Raw genomic sequence first — 24,491 nt, forward strand, 5'->3', positions numbered from 1 at the left:
CATTATGAAAATCAGAAAGGATTACACCACTGAAGATGCCGTCATTGTTATAGACAAAGCCATGAAAGCCATCAAGCCCAAGGCAATAAATTCTTTTTTTGTTTTGTTTTGTTTTTTTGTAGATGGAGTCTCACTTTGTCCCCCAGGGTGAAGTGCAGTGGCACAATCTGAATCTCGGCTCACTGCAACCTCTGCCTCCCAGGTTCAACTGATTCTCCTGCCTCAGCCTCCCAAATAGCTGGGATTAAAGGCACGCGCCACCACACCCAGCTAATTTTTGTATTTTTAGTAGAGACAGGGTTCTGCCATGTTGGCCAGGCTGGGCTCAAACTCCTAACCTCAGGTGATCCGCCCACCTTGGCCTCCCAAAGTGCTGGGATTACAGGCAAAGCCTCCAGGCCCGGCCCAAAAGCAATAAATTCTTACAGAGAAAACTGCCTCTAGACATTGTGCACGACTTCACAGGATTTACAACATAACCAATGAAGAAAATCATGAAATAAATTGTGGATATGACAAAAATGGTGAGAAGTGAAGGGTTTCAAGATATGCGTCTTGGGTAAGGCACAGTGGCTCATGCCTGTAATCCCAACACTTCGGGAGGCCAAGGTGAGGGGATCACTTGAGCCCAGCAGTTTGAGAGCAACCTGGGCAACCTAGTGAGACCCCAACTCTACAAAAAATTTAAAAGTTAGCCAGATGTGGTGGTGTGCACCTGTAGTCCCAGCTACTCAGGAGGCTGAGGTGGAAGGATCACTTGAGCCCAGGAGGTCAAGGATGCTGTGAGCTATGATCACACCACTTCACTCCAGCCTGAGCAGGAGTGAAATCCTGCCGAAAAGAAAAGAAAAAGAAAAAGAAAGGATCTTGGAGAAATTCAAGAGCTAACAGATACCATACCAGAGGAATTAACGGGGGACAACTTGATGGAGATGACTGCTTCTGAACTAGTGCCAGACAATGAGAAAGAAGATGTAGAAGAAGCACAGAAAACAAATTGACAGTAGACGATCGGCATTATTCAAGACTGCTTTTGACGTGGACCCTTCTACGATACACACAATGAAGCTAAAGCAAACAGTGAAAAAAGGCTTGCTACCATAGGGAAATATTGTTAGAGAAATCAAGCACAGTGGTGCACGCCTTTAATCCCAGCTACTTGGGAGACTGAGGCAGGAGGATCGCCTGAGCCCAGGCGGAGTTCAAGACCAGCAACATAGCAAGACATCACCTCTTTAAAAAAAAAAAAAAAAAAAAAAAAAAAAAGTGAGGGTGAGGGAGGAAGGAAGGAAGGAGAGAAGGAAGGAGGGATAGAAGGAAGGAAGGGAGGAGGGGAGGAAGGAAGGGAGGGAAGGAGGGAGGAAGGGAGGGAGGAAGGGAGGGAAGGAGGGAGGGAGGGAGGCAGGGAGGGGAGGAGGGAGGGAGAGAAAAAAAGTCAGACAGAAATTACAATGTATTTCCATAAAGTTACATCAAGTGTCCCTGCCTCTCCTGTCTCCTCATCTACCTTCTCCACCTCTTCTGCCTCTGACACTCCAGACAGCAAGACCCATCGCTGCTCTTCCTCGATCCACTTCAGTTCATGAACAGTAACTATATTTTCTCTCCCTTACAGTTTTTGTAATAACATTTTTTCTCTAGCATACTTTATTGTAATAATATGCTACGTAATAAATACATAAAATATGTGTTAATCAACTATGTTATCAGTAAGGCTTGGACAACAAGTTTTTGGGGATTCAAAAGTCATATGTGGATGTGGATATGACTGCTTGGGGTTGGTGTCCCTAATTCCCATGTTGTTCAAGGGTCAACTGTATTTTTTGTACCTAGAGCTTACTACCAGCATTAACTGGTTAACTATACCACTTAGATTTTAGCTTTTCTTTTTGTGTGTGAGATGGAGTCTTGCTCTGTCACCCAGGTTGGAGTGCAGTGGCACGATCTCTGCTCACTGCAACCTCCGCCTCCCAAGTTTCAGTGATTCTCCCGCCTCAGCCGCCTGAATAGCTGGGATTACAGATGTATGCCACCACGCTAGACTGATTTTTTGTATTATTAGTAGACATGGGATTTCACCATGTTGGCCAGGCTGGTCTTGAACTCCTGACCTCTAATGATCCACCCACCTCGGTCTCCCAAAGTGCTGGGATTAAAGGTGTAAGCCACCTCGCTTGGCCAGATTTTAGCTTTTATTTCTAAAATCAAACATCAACTAAAAAACCAGTTATAGAACTACATTTCTCAAACTAAACTGGGAGCAGTAGACTATAACCCATGAGTTCTGATGAAGGTTTGAAAGGTTTGTATTTCCCAGAGAAGACTGGTATGGCCCCTGTGCAAGGACGACATGCAAATTTGTGAAGTGTTCCATGAAAAAAACAAATTAAATACATAAATTTTTTTTTGAGACAGAGTCTCACTCTGTTGCCCAGGCTGGAATGCAGTGGCGCAATCTTGGCTTATAGCAACCTCCACCTGGGGGCTCAAGTTATCCTCCCACCTCAGCCACTGGAGTAGCTGGGACTACAGGTGTGCGCCACCACAACTAGCTAATTTGTCTCGTTTTTCTAGAGACAGGGTCTCGCCATATTGCCCAGGCTAGTCTCAAACTCCTGAGCTCAAGCCATCCACCCACCTCGGCCTCACAGAGTGCTGGAATTATAGGCGTGAGCTACCGCACCCAGCCTAAATTTTTTTAAAAAAAGAAAGGTTTGTATTTTCATTTCAATAGTATTTTTATAAAGTACATTCTGGATCATTTGAATAACCACATCACATCCAAAATCAATGTACAATAATTCATATGAGCTAAAGAAAAAGGCACAAAATGGACTTATAAAATAAATGACATATTTATGCCAAATAAAAGCCAAACCACTTAACCTAAGATTTAAGAAGGAAAGCCTTGCAGTATTCAAACACAGAAGAGTGGCGTAGAAATTGAGTCATCATAGGATATAGAGTATGTAGAAAACAGGCCGGGTGCAGTGGCTCACACCTGCAATCCCAGCACTTGCAGAGGCTGAGGGGGACAGATTGCGAGGTCAGGAGTTCGAGACCAGCCTGGCCAATATAGTGAAACCCCGTCTCTACTAAAAATACAAAAAAATTAGCCAGGCATGGTGGCGGGCGCCTGTAGTCCCAGCTACTTGGGAGGCTGCGGCAGGAAAATCGCTTGAACCTGGGAGGCAGAGGTTGCAGCGAGCCAAGATCGCGCCACTGTACTCCAGTGTGGGTGACAGAGTGAGACTCTGTCGGAAACTAGACAGGAAAGGACAGCACAGGACAGGAAAGGAAGAAAAAGAAAGAAACTGCACATCTGCACTAAGGCAGAACCTAGTATACTCACTATGGAAAGAAATATATTTTTGTTTTGTTTTGTATTGAGACTGTCTTGCTCTGTCATCAGGCTACAGTGCAACGCCAAGATCATGGCTCACTGCAGTCTTGGACACCCAGGCTCAAGTGATCCTCCCACCTCAGCCTCCCGAGTAGCTGGGACTACAGAACAGGCACAAGCCATCACACTCTGGCCAATTTTCTTTATATTTGTTGTAGAGACAAGGTCTTGCTACGTCGCCCAGGCTGGTCTTGAACTTGTGGACACAAGTTTTCCCCCCATTTTGGACTCCTAAAGTGCTGGGATTACAGGTGTGAGCCACTGTGCCTGACCTAAAGACTGTTTAAGCAAAACAACATCACCTAAGTTTAATTATTTTACATTGGTTTTACAGTTTTGTTTATACTAGATTCATAAATTTACTTTTTGTTCATTTGTTTTTGAGACAGAGTCTGGCTCTGTCGCCCAGGCTGGAGTGCAGTGGCACAATCTCAGCTCTCTGCAACCTCTGCCTTCCAGGTTCAAACGATTCTCCCGCCTCAGCCTCCGAAGTAGCTGGCATTTTCGTACAGGAACCCACTACCACGCCCAGTTCATGTTTGTATCTTTTAGTAGAGATGAGGTTTTGCCATGTTGGCCAGGCTGGTCTCGAACTCCTGACCTCAGATGATCAGCTCACCTTGGCCTCCCAAAGTGCTGGGATTACAGGCATGAGCCATCGCACCTGGCCTATAAATTTACTTTTGATTTATACTGGTTTTATATATTTATATCTAGCTTAGAAAGTAAATATTTTAATATTTTAATAAAATAAGTTAGTAAATATTTTAATAAAATACTGAGGATTCACAATTTTTGTTTCCTTTAAAAGGGATCTGTAAATCGCTATTATTAAAAAATCAAAAAACAGGGTCCAGGCATGGTGACTCACGCTTGTAATCCCAACACTTTGGAGGACTAAGGCAGGCGGATCACTTGAGGCCAGGAGTTTGCGAACAGCCTGGCCAACATGAGGAAAGCCCGCCTCTACAAAAATTAGCTGGGCATGGTGGAGCGCACCTGTAGTCCCAACTATTCAGGGGGCTGAGCTAGGACAATCACTTGAACACGGGAGGCAGAGGTTGCAGTGAGTTGAAATCACACCACTGCACGCCAGCCTGGGCAACACGGTGAGACTCCATCTCAGAAAAAAAAAAGTCAAAAAATAGATGCTGGAGAGGTCGTGGGAACACTTACACACTGTTGGTGAAAATGTAAATTAGTTCAGCCACTGTAGAAAGCAGCTTGGTGACTTCTCAAAGAATTTGAAAGACAACTACCATTTGACCCAGCAATCACATTACTGGGTACATACCTAAAAGAAAATAAATGTTTACGCCAGAAAGACACATGCACCTGCATGGTCATCGCAGCACTACTCACAACATCAAAGACATGGAATCAAGCTGGATGCCCATCAATGGTGACTGGATAAGGAAAATGTGGTACATATACAATATGAAATACTACGTAGCCATAAAAATGAAAGAAACCGCCGGGTGCGGTGGCTCATGCCTGTAATCCCAGCACTTTGGGAGGCCGAGGCAGGTGGATCACGAGGTCAGGAGATCAAGACCATCCTGGATAACACGGTGAAACCCCATCTCTACTAAAAATACAAAAAAAATTAGCCGGGCCTGGTGGCAGGCGCCTGTAGTCCCAGCTACTGGGGAGGCTGAGGCAGGAGAACGGCCTGAACCTGGGAGGCGGAGCTTGCAGTGAGCCGAGATCGCGCCACTGCACTCCAGCCTGGGAGACAGAGCAAGACACCGTAAAAAAAAAAAAAAAAAAAGAAAGAAAGAAACCACGTCCTTTGCAGCAACATGGATGTAGCTGGAGGCCATTATCCTAAGCAAATTAACATAGAAACAGAAAACTAAATACCACAAATTCTCACTTATAAGTGGGAGCTAAACATTGGGTACTCATGAACATAAAGATGGCAACAATGGAAACTGAGGACTACTGGGGACATAGGGAGGGGGTCAAGGGTTGAAAAACTAACTATTGGCTGGGCACAGTGGCTCACACCTGTAACCCCAGCACTTTGGGAGGCTGAGGCGGGTGGATCACGAGGTCAGGAGATCAGGATCATCCCAGCCTAACATGGTGAAACCCCATCTCTACTAAAAATACAAAAAATTAGCCAGACGTGATGGCATGCACCTGTAGTCCCAGCTACTCCGGAGGCTGAGACAGGAGAATAGCTCGGACCTGGGAGGCAGAAGTTACAGTGAGCCAAGATTGCACCACTGCAATCGACAGAGCGAGACTCCATCTCAAAAAAAAAAAAAAAAAAAAAAAAATAAAAGAAAAACTATTGGATACTATGCTCAGTGCCTGGGTGACAGGACCATTCATACTGCAAACCTCAGCATCATGCAATATACCCAGGTAACAGAACTGCACATGTACCCCTTGAACCTAAAATAAAAGCTGGAAAAAAAGGTGAATTCCAAATTAGTCACATACCTTTAAAGTCTATGTTCAAGTACATAGTATTTAAATTTGAGCTTCTGCCACTCATATTTAAATGTATATGAAGTATCTGCTGCACTACTCCCATTCTATTTAGGTGAGCTTCCTTAACTTTGTAACTTACTTTCCATAAAGTCTTTGCTACACGATAATTACATGAATTTCACAATGTATTTCAAAGGGTGTGAATTAACACCATAATAAAAAAAAGAAATGGGCCAGGCATGATGGCTCACATCCTACCACTTTGGGAGGCTGAGGTTGGTGGATCACCTTAGGTCAGGAGTTCAAGACCAGCCTGGCCAACATGGTGAAACCCCATCTCTAGTAAAAATACAAAAAGTAGCCGGGCATGGTGGCGGGTGCCTGTAATCCCAGCTACTCAAGAGGCTGAGGCAAGAGAATCGCTTGAACCCAGGAGGTGGAGGCTGCAGTGAGCAGAGATCACACCACTACCCTCCAGCCTGGGCAACAGAATGAGACTCTGTCTCAAAAAATAAATACATAAAAATAAATTTTAAAAAAAGATTATATAATTGAGTGAAATAACAAATAAATGCTATTCATTTATTCACATACTCAAGGGATAGGCATTGTACCCAAGAATGAGAATAACACAGCCTATAAAACTGAACAAATATATAAAAATAAAAAAGGGAACTCTATATTATTCATGCTTATGATTAACATGATGGAAAAAACATGGAGATTCAAAATCAGAAAAGATCTGTTTCCAAATCATGGCTCTCCTAGTTGCTTATCACGTAATCCGAGTCAATAATAACATCTCTGAGCTTCAGTTTACTTACAGGGTTACTGTGAAGATAGTTATGAGGTATGCTGTAACTCAAAGTTATTTTCCTGTTTATCTAAATTAGCTTCTCCTTCTGATTTCCCTATTGTTTTACAGCATTCAATAGTCTACCAAATGGCCGGACGTGGTAGCTAACGCCTGTAATTCCAGCACTTTGGGAGGGTGAGTCAGGTAGATAGCCTGAGCTCAGGAGTTTGAGACCAGCCTGGCCAACATGGTGAAACCCTGTCTCTACCAAAAATACAAAAAATTAGCCGAGCGTGGTGGCCCATGCCTGTGGTCCCAGCTACTCATGAGGCTGAGGTGGGAGTATCTCTTGAGCCTGGGAGGCAGAGGTTGCAGTGAGCTGAGATCCACTGCACCCTCACCTGGGTGACAGAGTAAGACCCCATCTCATTAAAAAAAAAAAAAAAAAAAAAATTCTATCAAACACCAGGGCTTACGATTGTATGGTCGTTGACATCTCTTCTTTCCATAGAAATATTAATCTGTCATATATTATGCAGATTACACCTTCACCATGACTCTATCTGCCTGTAACCAATCGTGTCTAAATCTCTAAATCCTGAAGCCTACTATGGTGTTTTTACCTCCATCTCCTCTCACCTGTAATGCATTCTACATAAAAGCTATATGTACACGATTTATCTTCTGAAGTATATCTCTGAGGTTGTCATTCTCCTACACTAAGTTACATTTTCTGTAACTCTTAAGGCCTTTTGCAGCAAGGCCCCACTGAATAGATCCTTCCAACTTCACCTCCAGTGATTCTTAAACTGTAAGTTCCCTGAGGTAATGATATTGAGGTTATTTTATCCACTATCCCTAGCATACTATATGACACATAATAGACACCCAATAATAATGTTTGAAAAAGCAGTGAAAATCGGCCAGGCGCGGTGGCTCACGCCTGTAATCCCAGCACTTTGGGAGGCCGAGGCAGGTGGATCATGAGGTGAGGAGATCGAGACCATCCTGGCTAACATGGTGAAACACCATCTCTACTAAAAATACAAAAAATTAGCCAGGTGCAGTCGTGGGCGCCTGTAGTCCCAGCTACTCAGGAGGCTGAGGCAGGAGAATGGCTGAACCCGGGAGGCGGAGCTTGCAGTGAGCTGAGATCTCACCACTGCCCTCTAGCCAGGGCAACACAGCGAAACTCTGTCTCGAAATAAAAAAAAAAAAGAAAAAGTAGTGAAAATCTATAATACTCTTCCCCCCAAAAATGAACACTGGACTATCTCTGGTGGTATAATTCTTGCTTCATTTCTTTCTAACACATTTTTAATTATTAATACACAATTGTTCTAACCAGGACAATATGAAAACTGGTCTTTAAAGACAATCACAAAGAATCACAAAGAGACAATAGCCCTCTGTGATTAAAAGAAAGTCAATGAAAAAGCTTTTTAATCCCCCTATTTTAATTACTTTTAAAATTCTTAGTCTTGCTACTAAGTCAGCAGCTATAAGGCATGGGTTAAATAACTGCAACATAAAAACTGTAATTTTAAAAAGACAAAACCAAATACCTACTGAATAATACAGCATCAGACAAATTATTTTTAAAAAATAATCATTATCATTATCATTAAATCTTCTGAGTACCTCTCAGGTATTTGTCCTAAAAAATTTTTTGGGTCTCTTATTCTTCTAGTAAGTGAAAGCCAGACATCCAAACTATACACATCCATTCACACAAAATTTTTCCCCTCTAAGTACACTACAAAATTTGTGATAAATGACACACTATGGCATAGTGTGTTCACATATACTCTCTGTAGACAATTTGAATAAGGAAATAATATCACATATACTCTCTGAAGACAATTTGAATAAGGAAATTTAGGGCTAATCATAAACATTACCCATGGGCATTCCTCAAATACTAATCTCTCTGTTCATTATACACTCAATGTCATTGACTCAAAAAAGCTTGGGGAAAAGCATAGGGTCCAAATTAACAAACAAAAATTTTTTTGCCCAGCCTAAACATTTGTTTCACATATAACTTTTCCGTAACACTAGTGTTGTGTGCAAGGACACAGACTCCTTAGGGATCTTTCAGCATAACCTAAAACTTACATGGGTCTTTAGATAACCTAATAAAACAGTGGCTGTTATAGTCAATCAATACAGCTCTCTAAACAAAGGGCTAGGCTAAACACTCCAGCATTTAGAAATAACAGAGGTCTCAATTTATCTTTACCAACTTAATGTACTCACAACAAATGCTTGCGTCACGCCATCACAACTCTCCCTAACAATGAAGGTAAAACTCAGGACCAAAAGAGAGCTCCTAAAGCTGTATTTCATTTGCATTATAAAATCTACCGCAAAATTTTTCATAACTTTACTCTCTGAATTCATGAACTAGAGTGGCGGGGGCAGGAGGGTGGTTATAGAGAAGAACTTCCCTGAAAAGCATGGGTATAAAATATGACTGACAGTATCTCAATTGTTATTTGCCAAATGGCAGGGGCAAAGAGGTTACTCTATGGATAACAGAGCATTAAAAAATTTTTTTCTAATTCTTACAAAACTGGTCCCTATTCTATAAAATGTGAACATCCACACCCCAACAAGTTACAGACTAGGATCTAAGACACAGACCTTAAATGCAGAATAAAATGCCAATGCTCTGCCTCCCTAAAGAAACATACAACCCCAAGAACTGCTGAACACTATCAAAGCAACACCCGCCAGAGTGGCTGTTTTAAAAATTGTATCAGGAAATCATGCTAAGTGCTAGCGGTTCCTCTAGGCCTCAGCAGCAGCCTTAGGTATAAGAGCAAACTGGAGCCCTCTTAACACTCAAAGAATAATGTTGATGTCATGACGAGGCTACTGATTCTTCGCACTCCGGACAAGTCATTCCTTGATCCACAGCGCAGTTCTTTCCCCACCCACCCCCATCCCCCCAAATAAAGAGATCTCCAGACAGAGAAGCCCTCGGGTACCCCCTCCTCCTCTACCTCCAGCGGCTGCCGCTTTCTCCTCCCTCGGGCTCCGAGGTGGGGGCTCCAGAAGGTCCTGGGCAATCCCGAGCCCCGGCGGGGCTTGTTTTGCCCGTGCACGATAGCTCTGGCCAACAGCTTCCTTTCCCAGTTTGTCCAAACTGGAGCGCTTCAGGGTACCCGGGGCCCGAGAAGGGAGCCGGGGTGGCGACGTCGCCGCCGCCGCCGCCTCTGGTATGTCAGGGGCCGGGATTGTATTTCGAAAGATCCGCCATTTTCACCTCGTCATCACCATCACAGCTCAGCAGCTTCCCCGACAGCCGGAGCCCGGGCCGCCGCCGCCGCCGCCACCACCAGTAACCTCCCCCTTCCTCCTCCCCTCCCCGCCCGCCCCTCCCGGGAGGCGCACACCCACATATCCGGGGAAGCCTCCCGCCGCCCCGCCAACCTTCAAACGCACAAGGGCCGTGCAAGTGCACACCGGCTACGCCGAGACCTTTCACCCCCGGGCGGAGCACGGGCCCCCGCAGGGACGCCAAAGGAAGTCGCGCCACCTGCGGGGTCCCAAGTCCGGCATATTTTTGTTTGCAAGACCAAAAGCCATGCGGAGGGTGGCATAAGGACAATAAAGAACCCAAACTCTTTTATTTTCAGAGCAGCAACTTGAGAGAGATGGTGGAATGCGTTTTATTCACTGTGGCTATCTCAGGTACCAAAAACACTGTGAAGACCCTTAATGTCATTCACCAACTTTGACATTTTACCCCACCTGCGGAACTACTTTGACAGGATGAGCTATTTCCATATGCATGTTCGACCTTTGACACCTTTGTCAATTACAGGCAGCAATCCTCATGCAGGTGAGCTGGTCAAAACACTTCATTTTAAAAAATAAAGTTCTGAGCTGTCTTCCTCTCCAACTTAATTTTATCTGGTCATTTCTGTCCATGAACACTGTGACTTCCAATCTGTCATCAGTTTAAGACGTCAAAGCGCAACTAGATTTAAAATGTATTGAACTAATTGTAGAAACATTCATGAATGATCAATTTCTAAAATATTGAAAATATAACTCTAAGCTAAAAGTATTTGCCAAATGTTTTTAGGATCTAAGTCATCAAATTAAAAAAAAAAAAAACCATCTGCTGCTGATATATTTGTTCAATACAGTGAAAATAAACAGCTTGCTTCAGAACAAGACCCTAGAGTTACCTACTAGGTAAGTAAGAGTTACCAGCTCCTGTCATCAGTCAGTTGAATAAGTAACCAAAAGAGAACAGAGGTAATTCTTAATCATTTAAAAAATAACAAAACATAAGCTGCAAGGCTTCTTCTGAGACCAACACTTAAAAAAAAAAAAAAAAAAAAAAAAAAGGAAACTGGCTGCCTTTGTCAATTTCAAAAAAGAGTTAACCAACCAAAAACTTAATTCTTTATCATTCAACTACAATATAAGCTCTGGGCAAACTGAATTTCAAGGCTGCGAACAGGGCCACTCTACTGTCTAAGTTAGTGTAAGAAGATTAAGGTTGAAGTTGAAAAAGTCATTTCATTTCCCTACCTTGTTTCAATGGCAACTCCATATAAAAGTCGGTAGATTCAGCCTTCAACAAGGGCTGTCTACCACCCACCCCAATTGCTGTTTTTATATGCAGACTGCCAGATGCTGAGAGTGTAAAGTGTTATCAGTTACTTCATCTTTAAACTTCATTTCCCTACTGACGGCCCCGTCCATCCGCACTCTGCTTGGTTGTTTACCGTTGCTGTCCAAGCTAAGTCCCGGCCCGCTCCCTTCCCCCGTGCACCTCGGGAACATTATGACATTTGGCTGGTGGGCTTCGCGAGGAAAACGGACACGCACGAACAAGAGCCTATACAAAGGGGCATAGGAAGAACGCGGCGGCGGGCAGTAGGGAGAGGAGGGACTGGCACAAAATGACACAGCAGCAAAACCGGTTCCCAGAAACCCGGGGCAGCCACGGCCAGCTTGTTGGGTCGCGCAGTGTGCGTGTCAACAGCCGCGGGAGCCCTTCCTCCAGACCGCCAGGCAGGCGGCTGGCCGAGCGCTGGCCCTGCCGGGTGACAGCCACCCTCCCGGGAGCCGGCGGGAAGAGACGGAGCCCCGAGGATCCTCCGCCCCCCGCAGCCCAGGGAAGGGGCGCGGCTGACCCCGCTGGCGGGTTCCCGCTCCCCGCCAAGGCCCACCGGCCCGGGCTCCCGGAGGGAGCGGTCCAGCGCTCTCCGCCCGCGCAGCCACTCGCAGCGGGGGCCGGTTCCCCCTTCCCGCCCGCCCGCCCAGTAGCCCCCATCCCGGCGGCTGACACTCACCAAAGCCGGCGGCGCCGCCGCCTCCTGGTCGCGCGGCGCTCCCTGGGCTCCCAGCAGCAGCGGCGGCGGCGGCGCCTCCGAGACACAGACCAGGGTTTGTTCAAAATCACGCGCCCAGCGCCATTCCACCGCCGCATCCCATAATACGCCGGGCCCTCCCCGCCCGCGCGCCCCTCTCTGCCCGCCCCTGCGCTCAGCACCCCGCCCCACGGCCGGCTTCCTTCGCTCCGCCTCTTCCGCGGTGCCTCGCCCCTCCCCTTGGCAACCCGAGCCCGCGTTATTCCGCCCGGCTCCGCCGGGGCGCTACAGCTCCACGTGACTCCGAGTGGCGCCCGGTCAAAGCGATCGCACGGAATGTTCCATCCCACTGAAGCTGGTGGGGGGAGGACCCGCATCGCGCTGCTGTTGGGAAAGACCGTCCCTTCGTCTAGCTTTCCTTGTTAGGAAGTGTGAGCTGTAGGTGCGACTTCCAGGATATCCCGCTGTTTGATGTGCTTGAGTGAGGAGGTGATCAGTAGTCACAAATGCCAAGTCACTGTGTTTTTAGGCACTAATTTTGCAGGGGTCGCTAAAAAGCCCCAGGGAGATCATTGAGAGTTAAACTTATTTTGAAAGAGACCTTTTGTTTTTTTCTTGCAACACACAGCTAAGACTAACACAGTCAAAATTATTTGTATTTAATCACCTTTTATTTTTTCCCGCGATTTATATGATATCCAAATACGGAGTCGGATGACCAGACGCTGAGAGATCATTCTGAGGGGAAAAAGAAAAATTATTCTGAGAGATTATTAACTGCTGTGTGTGAGACAAGCACTACAGATATGAAAAAATAGAAAATACAAGAGTGTAAATGTAAGATGGTGCGGTACAGTGTATAATTTGCTAATGGAGCACGGAGGACATACAGGTCAGCATCAGAGACTACCTAGGGAACACAATGGAGGAGGTGAAACTAGTGGAGGCAGCAATCACTTTGGAATCAAGCGGTACTGGTATTTAGTGGCACCTCCGTTTATTAGTGTATAACGTTTATTTTCCTATCCAGCAAATAAAAATAACAAAACTTCCCAGAATTCTGATGATTAAATAAAATGAAGGGTGCTAAGCAGGTACACTGTCTCTGCCTAAAATGTTAGTTCCCTTGTGCCATAATCAACACCCAGTACCAGCCCAAACACTAATAGTCAGGATTTAACAAGGCAGATGTCATGAAATTAGCAAAGCCTTGAAAATGGTAAGGTCTGTGACATGTGCAAGGAATGTGATAAAGTTGAAAGACACAAAGGCTTTGTTGGAGATCAGCATTGTGAGCCCACTTTATGAGGAACCTTGAGAGCTAGTGTGAGAAATCCTCATGGTAAAATGATTGATGGTACTGTTGGCGCACCACTGGAAGGAAGAAGAGAGTGCGATGGGGTACCCAAAACTGGCTAGATTTTAGAGAGACCAAACAAATCTCAAAAAAGGGAGACCCTTTCCCAGTTTATTCCACAAGGCAGCATAACTCTCATACTAAAACCCAAGACAAACAGTGCCCAAAAAAGAGAAGGGAAACTTCCTTTCTCACTATGATTTTGTTATGAAGGGAAAATTGATTATTTAGATGTTATTGATCTGGTGCTGTGGCTCACACCTGTAATCGCAGGACTCTGGGAGACCGAAGCAGGAGGATGGGTTGAGGCCAGGAGTTTGAGACCAGCCTGGGCAACGTAGTGAGATTCCATCTCTACAAAATAATTTTTTTTTAAATAAAAAGAATTAAGATGTTATCAGACCAGGCGCAGTGGCTCACACCTGTAATCCCAGCGCTTTGGGAGGCTGAGGCAGGTGGATCACCTGAGGTCAGGAGTTTGAGACCAGCCTGGCCAACATGGGGAAACCCTGCCTCTACTAAAAATACAAAAATTAGCCGGGCATGGTGGAATGCGCCTGTAGTACCAGCTACTCAGGAGGCTGAGGCAGGAGAATCACTTGAACCCGAGAAGCAGAGTTTGCAGTGAGCCGAGGTCATACCAGTGCACTCCAGCCTGGGTAACAGAGTGAGACTCTCAAAAAAAAAAAAAAAAAAAAAATGTTACCAAATTTCAGCAATGTGGTAGTAAAAAGAATTTACAAGCTGGGCGCGGTGGCTCATGCCTGTAATCCGGGTGGGAGTCTGAGGCAGGTGGATCACGAGGTCAGGAGATTGAGACCATCCTGGCTAACACGATGAAACCCCGTCTCTACTAAACACATAAAAAAAATTAGCCGGGCGTGGTGGCGGGCGCCTGTAGTCCCAGCTACTCGGGAGGCTGAGGCAGGAGAATGGTGTGAACCTGGGAGGCAGAGGTTGCAGTGAGCCAAGATCGCGCCACTGCACTCCAGCCTGGGCAACAGAGCCAGACTCCGTCTCAAAAAAAAAAAGAAAAGAATTTACATCATGACAAAGTATGTGGTTTAACATAAACAGTGATCTAACCTTAAGAAATCTACAAGTATAATTTATTAGACTGAAGGAGAAAAACCAAATGATAGTCTCTAGAGATACACTGTATAACATTCAACAACCACTCTGAATTTTTTTTTTTTTTTTTTTTTTGAGACAGAGTCTCACCCTTTCACCCAGGCTGGAGTGCAGTGGCGCGATCTCGGCTCACTGCAACCTCCGCCTCCCGGGTTCACGCCATTCTCCTGCCTCAGTCTCCCGAGTAGCTGGGACTACAGGCGCCCGCCACCATGCCCAGCTAATTTTTTTGTATTTTTAGTGGAGACGGGGTTTCACTGTGTTAGCCAGAATGGCCTTGATCTCCTGACCTCGTGATCTGCCCACCTTGGCCTCCCAAAGTGCTGGGATTACAAGCGTGAGCCACCGCGCCCGGCAACCACTCTGAATTTTTAAAATTCTTAGTAAACTAGAATAAAAGAATGTTTCCTTAATTGGAGCAAGATAATCATCAGAGAGCAACACCATACATTTCAGTGAAATGGCAGAGGCATTCACCTTAAAATCAGAGACTCAACAAGGAGGCAGGGATATAGTAGCTATTATTTACCATTTTTGAGGGTATCCTAGCTAAGTTAAATAAGAAAAAAAGAAAGAAGAGGTGTAATATATGGGAAAAAGGAGACTAAATGGTCCTTATTAAAAACAATCAGGCCGGGGGCGGTGGCTCAGGCCTGTAATCCCAGCACTTTGGGAGGCCGAGAGGCCGAGGCAGGTGGATCACGAGGTGAGGGGTTCCAGACCAGCCTGACCAACATAGTGAAACCCTGCCTCTACTAAAAATACAAAAATTAGCTAGGCGTGGTGACGGACACCTGTAATCCCAGCTACTCGGGAGGCTGAGGCAGGAGAATTGCTTGAACCCGGGAGGTGAAGTTTGCAGTGAGCCAAGATGGTGCCACTGCATTCCAGCCTGGGTGACAGAGTGAGACTCCGTCTCAAAAAATAAAAATAAAAATAATAATCATAGAGGCCAGGCGCGGTGGCTGATGCTGTAATCCCAACACTTTGAGAGGCCGGGGTAGGTGGATCATGAGGTCAGGAGTTCAAGACCAGCCTGGCCAACATGGTGAAACCCCATCTCTACTAAAAATACAAAAATTAGCCGGGTGTGGTGGCGGGCTCCTGTAATCCCAGCCACTCAGGCGGCTGAGGCAGGAGAATAGCTTGAATCCGGGAGGCAGAGGTTGCAGTGAGCTAAGATCACACCGTTGCACTCTAGCCTGGGACAGAGCAAGATTCCATCTAAAAATAAAAATAAATAAATAAAAATAAAAATAATCATAAATAGTTATTTTTCCTGTTTTTTGTTTGGTATTGTTTTGTTTTTTGAGTCTTGCTCTGGCCAGGCTGGAAGGCAGTTCCTCGATCTCGACCCACTGCAACTTTCGCCTCCCGGGTTCAAGTGATTCTCCTGCCTCAGGCAGAGTCCCAAGTAGCTGGGATTACATGCTCAGGGGCCACCATACACAGCTAATTTTTTTTTTTTCATATTTTTAGTAGAGATGGGGTTTCACCATGTTGGCCAGGTTGGTCACGAACTCCTGACCTCACATGATCCACCCTCCTCAGCCTCCCAAAGTGTTGGGATTTCAGGTGTGAGCCACCGCATCCGGCCTCATAAAGCGTTCATTTTAAAAGCCCTTATTAAAAATAATCATAAAGAGTTCAAAGGGTTACAGTAAATTGCATGGCATCTGGAGCCAGACGGCCTAGGCTTAAATCCTGGCCCTCCACATAATAGCTCTGTGAACTTGGGCAACTTTCCTCTTGTGTACTTTCCTCTTGTGTCTTAGTGTCCTTATCTGTAAATTGAGAATGGTGCATACATCACAAGGTTATTGTGAAAATTAATGAGGTAATGTGTGTAAAACACTGAGAACAGTGCCTGGCATATAGTAAGTGCCCAATGTCTGAAAGCTATTAATAATCAAAACTAAATAGAGTCTAAATCTAATCTAATCTTTTACTTTTTTTTTTTTTTTTTCCGAGACAGAGTCTCTCTCTGTCGCCCAAGCTGGAGTGCAGTGGCGCAATCTTGGCTCACTGCAACCTCCACCTTCCGGGTTCAAGTGATTCTCCTGCCTCAGCCTTCCAAGTAGCTGGGACTACAGGGGCGTGCCACCACATCCGGCTAATTTTTGTGTTTTTAGTAGAAATGGGGTTTCACTGCGTTAGCCAGGATGACCTCTGTCTTCTGACCTCATAATCCACCTGCCTCAGCCTCCCAAAGTGCTGGGATTACAGGCGTGAGACACTGCGACCGGCCTTACTTTCTCAAATAAATAATTTTAGGTCAGATGCAGTGGCTCATGCCTATAATCCCAGCACTTTGGGAGGCCGAGGCAAGTGGATCACCTGAGGTCAGGAATTCCAGACCAGCCTGCCCGATATGGTGAAAGCCTGTCTCTACTAAAAATACAAAATATTAGCTGGGCGTGGTGGTGCGTGCCTGTAATCCCAGCTACTAGGGAGGCTGAGGCAGGAGAATCACTTGAACCTGGAAGGCAGAGGTTGCCATGAGCCGAGATCCCACCACTGCACTCCAGCCTGGGCGACAGAGTAAGACTCTGTCTCAAAAAACAAACAAAAAAAAAAAGCCTGTTCAACATAGCAAGACCTTGTCTCTACAAAATAAACATTTAAAAATTAGTTGGCTATGGTGAAACATACCTGTAGTCCCAGCTACGTGGGAGCTAAGACAGAAGATTGCTTGAACCCAGCAGTTTAAGGTTGCAGTGAACTATAATTGCACCACAGAACTCCAGCCTGGGCAACAGCGAGACTCTGTCCCAAACAAACAAACAAACAAACAAAAAAACAAACAAACACCAAAAACCTCTGCTATTCAAACATCTATTTCAGAAGAAACTCTGTGCTTTACATTTGCATGATGGTGTTTCCAGATGAACTAAAAACATTTATTCAGCAAATATTTGTTGATTATCTACTGGATCCCAACGTCTGTGCAAGGCACTAAAAATAATGTGGTGAACAAGACAGCACAATTCTGTCCAATGGAACATTCTGCAATGGTGGAACTATTCTGCACTATCTGATACTGTAGCCACTAGCCACATGTGGCTATCAAGCAACTGAAATGTGGCTAGCGTGGCTAAAAGAACTGACTTTTTCATTTTAATTGCCATTAATTTAAATTTAAATAGCCACATATGGCCAGAGTGGTGGTTTACGTCCATAATCCCAGCACTCTGGGAGGCTGAGGCTGGAGGATCACTTGAGCCCAGGAGTTCAAGACCAGTCTCGGCAACATAGTGAGAAGCACTCTCTACAAAAAAAAGTGATATAAAAAAATTAGCCAGGCATGGTGGCACATGCCTAAAGTCCTAGCTACTTGGGAGGCTGAGGTGAGAGGATGGCTTGAGCCCAGGAGTTCAAGATTACAGTGAGCCATGATCACACCATTGTACTCCAACCTGGATGACAGAATGAGACCCTGTCTCTATAAAAAATAAATAGACAGTATTGGACAGTTCTAGAAGATGTGACAGATAATAAACAAGAAAAAAAATCAGAGCTTTTTAAATAAACAGAGGAGGTTTCTGAGGAAAATATTAATATAAAAAAAGACAGGAGGCCGGGCACAGTGGATCACACCTGTAATCCTAGCACTTTAGGAGGCCAAGGCAGGTAGATCACCTGAGGTCAGGAGTTTGAGACAAGCCTGACCAACATGGTAAAACCCCGTCTCTACTAAAAATACAAACATTAACTGGGCGTGGTGGCGCATGCCTGTAATCCCAGCTACTCGGGAGGCTGAGACAGGAGAATCGCTTGAACCTGGAAAGTGAAGGTTGCAGTGAGCAGAGATGGCGCCATTGCACTCCAGCCTGGGTGACAAGAGCAAAACTCCGTCTCAAAAAAAATAATAATAAATAAATAAAGACAGGAGTATGGAGAAATGAGCTGGGTAGAATCATCAGAAAAAAAATAAAAAGGTATCACTGGGTATCTATTATGTGCCAGGTATACTGTTAGGTACATAGTATACACTAATAAAATTTTCTTAAAATAGGTTAGTTTTCAAAAGATTATTCAGAAGGTCCTTTGTTCTTGAGTTTGTTTTTCATAAATCCCAGATGTCTCTAATACAAGCAGTTAACATGTATAAGTAAGAGTAATTATCACCTTTGTTTCTTTTTCATTATGATATAACTCTTTTTACAACAGGCCCATAATTTCTTACCAATGATTTCAAGATCCAAGATGTTTTGAAAACTAAAAGGTTTCTGAAAGCTTATGGCAAGCTTATTTATTGGGAAAACCTGGTCCAATATGACATAAGGCATTAATATTCTTAATTCCATTTAGTGTCAATATTCACATATGTTAGTGTAGAAATCTCAGTGTGTTTAATTGTGGGATTTGATTATGACCAAAGGGACTGGAAGGAACTTTCTGGGGTGTTGGGAATGTTCTTGACCCTGATTGTGATTGTACAAGGGTATACAATGGCCTAAATTCATTGGGTATACTTAAATGGATGCATTTTAGCATATGTAAATTATACCCCATTAAAACTGGTTTTAAGATTTAAAAAATGAGAACGTTAAAATGGTTTCTGCATGTTCTTCTCTAAAATCCAAAATATTTTCAATTCCAAAGCACATTTGCCCCCAAAGGTTTTGAATAAGGGAATGCAGACTGGTATCACTTTGAACATACCCCAAGTTTTTCACTTTGTGTAATATAATGTGATTAGTAATGTCAAGCCACCCAAAAAATAAAATCAACCACTCAAATAATCTGTTGATGGCAGGTAGGATTCATTTGCTTTTCCTCTCACAATAAGATTTATTTGTCTATGTAATAGAGGTTTTTGTTTGCTTGTTTTTCTAATTAGAAGGATAGAAGTAGAGGATTCTCTGTAATGTTCTGATGTACTTGTGCTACTAGGGGTATAACCACTTCTGTGGTTAGGAGTGGGTTCCCTTGAAGGAAGTAGATATGGTTAATGTCAGTTATCCTGAGAAGAGAGAAACACATTTTGAGATATGATACAGGAGCTCAGACTGAGAGGAAAATGGTTACTCTCCGTAAGCCTTGGTCATCTGGATCTGGACACAAAGCATGTAATGTGTTTGAAGGAATGTACCTTTTTTTTTTTTTTTTAGTTTGCTAATCAGCTGACTTGATAATGTGCCCATCTTTTTACCCAGCAGGAGAAGAAGATATCTGCCCCTAGAGAGACTGGAAACTAGGTAGAGGCTTTATTACAAAACACCTTAAAATTCTTCATGGCTTATAAACACAAGCATTTATTTTTCTCATGGATTGGCTAGGTTCACAGATCTAGGCTGGGCTCAGCTAGGCCAGGTTAGAACCCAGACTTATGGTTGGGTTCCACATATCTTAATTCTGGGGCCCAAGCTGATAGGGCATTAGCAACCTGGGGTATGCTTTCTTCTAGTGGTTCCCAAGAACATAGCAGTGAATGGAAATATGATGTCCTTTTTATTTTTTTTATTTTTGTTTTTTGAGACAGAGTCTCGCTCTGTCACCCAGGCTGGAGTGCAGTGGTACAGTCTCAGCTCACTGCAATCTCTGCCTCCTGGATTCAAGTGATTCTCCTGCCTCAGCCTGCCAAGTTGCTGGGACTATAGGTGTGCACCACCATGCCCGGCTAATTTTTTACTTTTTGTAGAGACAGAGTTTCACCCTATTGGCCAGGCTGGTCTTGAAGTCCTGTCCTCAAGCAATCCACTCGCTGCCTCAGCCTCCCAAAGTGCTGGGATTACAGGCATAAGCCACCGAACCTTGCCCATGATGTCCTTTTTAAGGCTACCCTATCCCCAACCAACTGGTGCACTGTAACTTCGGTCCACATTACATTGGCCAAAACAAGTCCTATGTCCAAAGCCCTACATCAGTGAGGTGGAAAAAATATATTCTTTCTACTCTATTGAAAGGTACTGCAAAGGTACATGCAAAATGTGTAGATATATCATTCTAGCACAGAGAGGAAATAAAGATTTGGGAGCAATGATCCAAACTACAAAAGATAACTATAAAGACCCTTGGGTGTGTTGCATGATAGGAGAGGATTAGAATATGTTAACATCTTTTTTTTTTTTTTTTTTTTTTTTTTGAGACGGAGTCTCACTCTGTTGCCCAGGCTGGAGGGCAATGGCGTGATCTCAGCTCACTGCAACCTCCACCTCCCAGATTCAAGCAATTCTTCTGCCTCAGCCTCCTGAGTAGCTGGGACTACAGGCACATGCCACCACTTTTGGCTAATTTTAGTATTTTTAGTAGAGACGGGGTTTCACCATGTTAGCCAGGATGGTCTCGATCACCTGACCTCGTGATCCGCCCATCTCAGCCTCCCAAAGTTCTGGGATTACAGGCTTGAGCTACCGCGCCCAGCCCGACATCTTAAACTCTCCATGAAAACACCCTTTTCTTTGACATAGAAAAGTAACTGGTCTTATGTAAACTGCTATGCCTATATAGCGTTAATTTTCTTATCCAATCAAACTGCTGCTCTTTGCTCCTCCAGTGTAAAACTTCTGGGGCCTGGAACTCACAAAGCTACCCACAAAACTCTCTGCTACAAAATTGTAACTTCCTAACTATAGTAACTAAGCTGCTTTCAGTAGCTTATACTTTATATCTCATAAAATGAATAGCATAGAAATAGGCTTTTCTAAGATAGTTCTACAGAGAAAAGATGTCATCAAAGACATTGACTTCCTTTGCATGCCACCATCCTCAAGGTTTTCCCTTCGTTCTTAGGCTTGCTTTCTCATGATTGTCATCTAGTATCATACATAGAAATACTACATACAGCCAGGTGCATTGGCTCATGCCTAGCACTTTGGGAGGCCGAGACAGGCAGACTGCCTGAGCTCAAGAGTTTGAGACCAGCCTGGGCAACATGGTGAAACCCCATCTCTACTAAAATGCAAAAAATCAACAGGGCATGGTGGCGGTCACCTGTAATCCCAACTACTCAGGAGGCTGAGGCACGAGAATTGCTTGAACCTGGGAGGGAGGTTGCAGTGAGCCCAGATTGTGCCACTGCACTCCAGCCTGGGCAACAAAGCAAACTCTGTCTCAAAAAGAAAGAAAGAAAGAAAAAATACTACACACAATACACAGATATCAGCCTCAGAGGAAGAGTATTTATCCCATGTGCTTCTTTCTATAAGCAAGTTAAACCTGCTCCCCAGAAGGCTCTCTATCATGATGTGCTGGTCAAACCTGGACCATATATGTGTTCTCAAACCATTCAGTAGCCAAAAAAAAAAAAAAAAAAAAAAAAAAAAAAAAAAAAAAGGCCTAGAGCAAGGGTCAGCAAAGGAAGGCCCACAGGCCAAATCCAGCTCATTGCCTATTTTTGTCCAGACTGCAAGCTAAGAACGTATGTTTTACATTTTTAAAGGATTATAGAGGAAAAAGCAATAGCAGCAACTGCTGCAGTTGTTGCAACACTAAAGAGACCATATGTGGCCTAAATAAAAATCTTAGATTTTTGTCCAGCCCATAAGCTAAAAACATTTTTGGTTTTGATTTTTACACGTTGAAAGGACTGTAGAAGAAAAAGAAGCAGCAGCCACAGAGACCACATGTGGCCTAAAGTCTACATTTTTTATTTGGCCTTTTATAGAAAATGTTTGCAGTCTCTGGTGTAAACTGTCATGATTCACCTGGGAGGTGAGGAAAGGCCATTGCCAGCATTGGGTCAGCCACATCATATGTGTGTAATTTCCTTTTGCTTTCCCTAACCCTGAGGAAAATCTTAACCACTGCTCAATGATCCTGTTTGATATGATTAGGCTTTGTGTCCCCACCCAAATCTCATCTTGAATTGTAATCCCCATAATCCCCATAATCCCCACGTGTCAAGGGAGAGACCAGGTGGGAGGTAACTGAATCATGGGAGCAGCTCCCCCATGCTGTTCTCATAATAGTGTGTGAGTTCTCACGAGATCTGATGGTTTCATAAGAGGCTCTTCCCTCTTTGCTCTGCACTGCTCCTTGCTGCCACCTTGTGAAGTAGGTGCTTTGCTTCCCCTTTGCCTTTTGTCATGATTGTAATTTTCCTGAGGCCTCCCTAGTCGTGCTGAACTGAATAAATGAAACCTCTTTCCTTTATAAATTACCCAGTCTCAGTCATTAGAGAAAATGAAAACCACAATGAGATACCATCTCACGCCAGTTAGAATGGCGATCATTAAAAAGTCTGGAAACAACAGATGCTGGTGAGGATGCAGAGAAAGAGGAAAAGAGGAATGCTTTTACACTGTTGGTGGGAGTGTAAATTAGTTCAACCATTGTGGAAGACAGTGTGGTGATTCTTCAAGGATCTAGAACCAGAAATACCATTTGACCCAGCAATCCCATTACTGGGTATGTACCCAAAGGATTATAAATCATTCTACTATGAAGACACATGTACACGTGTGTTTATTGCAGCACTATTTACAATAGCAAAGACTTGGAACCAACCCAAATGCCCATCAATGATAGACTGGATAAATAAAATGTGGCACATATACACCATGGAATACTATGTAACCATAAAAAAGAATGAGTTCATGTCCTTTGCAGGGACATGGATGAAGCTGGAAACCATCATTCTCAGCAAATTAACGCAGGAACAGAAAACCAAACACTGCATGTTCTCACTCATAGTGGGAGCTGAACAATGAAAACACGTGGACATAGGAAGGGGAATATCACATACCAGGGCCTGTCAGGGGGTGGGGGGCAAGGGGAGGGATAGCATTAGAAGAAATACCTAATGCATGCTTAAACATAGATGACGGGTTGATAGGTGCAGCAAACCACCATGGCACATGTATACCTATGTATCTAACCTGCACGTTCAGCACATGTATCCCAGAACTTAAAGTAAAATTTAAAAATAAATAAATAAATAAATAACCCAGTTTCAGGCAGTTCTTTATAGCCATATGAAAATGGACTAATAAACTGTTATTCACTGCTGCTCAGGTAAATTAAAGGAGGAGTTAATGTCCACATGTGTATCAGAATGTTATGAGAGAACCATGGCCATTAGTTTCTGTTTATGGGGGCAATAATGTTTAAGTGAATAATCCCCAAATGGAAGGGACATTTCAAGGGAGAACCATCAGAATGTAAGGTCCAGAAGCCTTCCCTTCCACTGCTAGCATGTCACTCCATTACCTTCTGAGGTGTATAATTTGTGACCAGAACTCTGTTGTAATTTGTGACCAGAAGTCTATTGTAATTCCTCTGTAAGTAATGTGCCTTTTTTTTTTTTTTTTTTTTTTTCTGACTGCCTTTAAGATTTTCTTTTTGGCTGGACACAGTGACTCATGCCTGTAATCCCAGCAATTTGGGAGGCTGAGGTGGGCAGATCACTTGAGGTCAGGAGTCTGAGACCAGCCTGGCCAACATGGTGAAACCCCATCTCTACTAAAAATACAAAAATTAGATGGGCATGGTGATGGGCACCTGTAATCCAGCTACTCAGGAGGCTGAGGCAAGAGAATCCCTTGAACCTGGGAGGCGGAGCTTGCAGTGAGCTGAGATTGTGCCACTGCACTCCAGCCTGGGCGACAGAGTGAGACTCCATCTCAAAAAAAAGTTTTTGGATAATTCTTTGCTACTGTCTCTTCAAATCTTTTTTTCTGCATCATTTTTCCTCTCTTTTCTTTCTTGGATTCCAATTATACGTATGTTGAATCATTTTGTTCCACGGCTCTTGGAGATACTTTCTTTCTTAGTCTGTCTTAGTGTTGCTATAAAGAAATACCCAGCCGGGTGTGGTGGCTCCTGCCTGTAATCCCAGCACTTTGAGAGGCCGAGGCAGGTGGATCACGAAGTCAGGAGATTGAGACCATCCTGGCTAACACAGTGAAACCCCATCCCTACTAAAAACACAAAAAATTAGCCAGGCGTGGTAGTGGGTGCCTGTAGTCCCAGCTACTAGGGAGGCTGAGGCAGGAGAATGGTGTGAACCTGGGAGGTGGAGCTTGCAGTGAGCTGAGATTGCACCACTGCACTCTAGCCTGGGCGACAGAGTGAGACTCCATC

The 24,491-nt window shown here is 44.2% G+C and overlaps 3 protein-coding genes across 9 annotated transcripts in view; 2 read left to right on the forward strand and 1 right to left on the reverse strand.

Moving 5' to 3' along the window:
• LIN54 (lin-54 DREAM MuvB core complex component) overlaps window positions 1-12,099 on the reverse strand; it is an 88,551-nt gene extending 76,452 nt beyond the window's left edge. For 2 of the 5 annotated variants that reach the window (XM_050790136.1, XM_050790134.1), the window contains exon 1: window positions 11,960-12,099. The gene's annotated coding sequence lies outside the window, so the exon portion shown is untranslated. Of the gene's footprint in view, window positions 1-9,649; window positions 9,999-11,959 lie in introns of those variants that run through there. The other 3 variants (XM_050790135.1, XM_050790132.1, XM_050790137.1) reach the window with 2 other exon arrangements.
• The window catches only part of MRPS18C (mitochondrial ribosomal protein S18C), an 856,900-nt gene that overhangs the window by 356,105 nt on the left and 476,304 nt on the right, over window positions 1-24,491 (forward strand). The gene's annotated exons all lie outside the window — the stretch shown is intronic.
• The window catches only part of COPS4 (COP9 signalosome subunit 4), a 160,207-nt gene that overhangs the window by 86,134 nt on the left and 49,582 nt on the right, over window positions 1-24,491 (forward strand). The gene's annotated exons all lie outside the window — the stretch shown is intronic.

This window comes from Macaca thibetana, chromosome 5 (genome assembly GCF_024542745.1).
Source record: "Macaca thibetana thibetana isolate TM-01 chromosome 5, ASM2454274v1, whole genome shotgun sequence".
NCBI lineage: Eukaryota > Metazoa > Chordata > Mammalia > Primates > Cercopithecidae > Macaca > Macaca thibetana.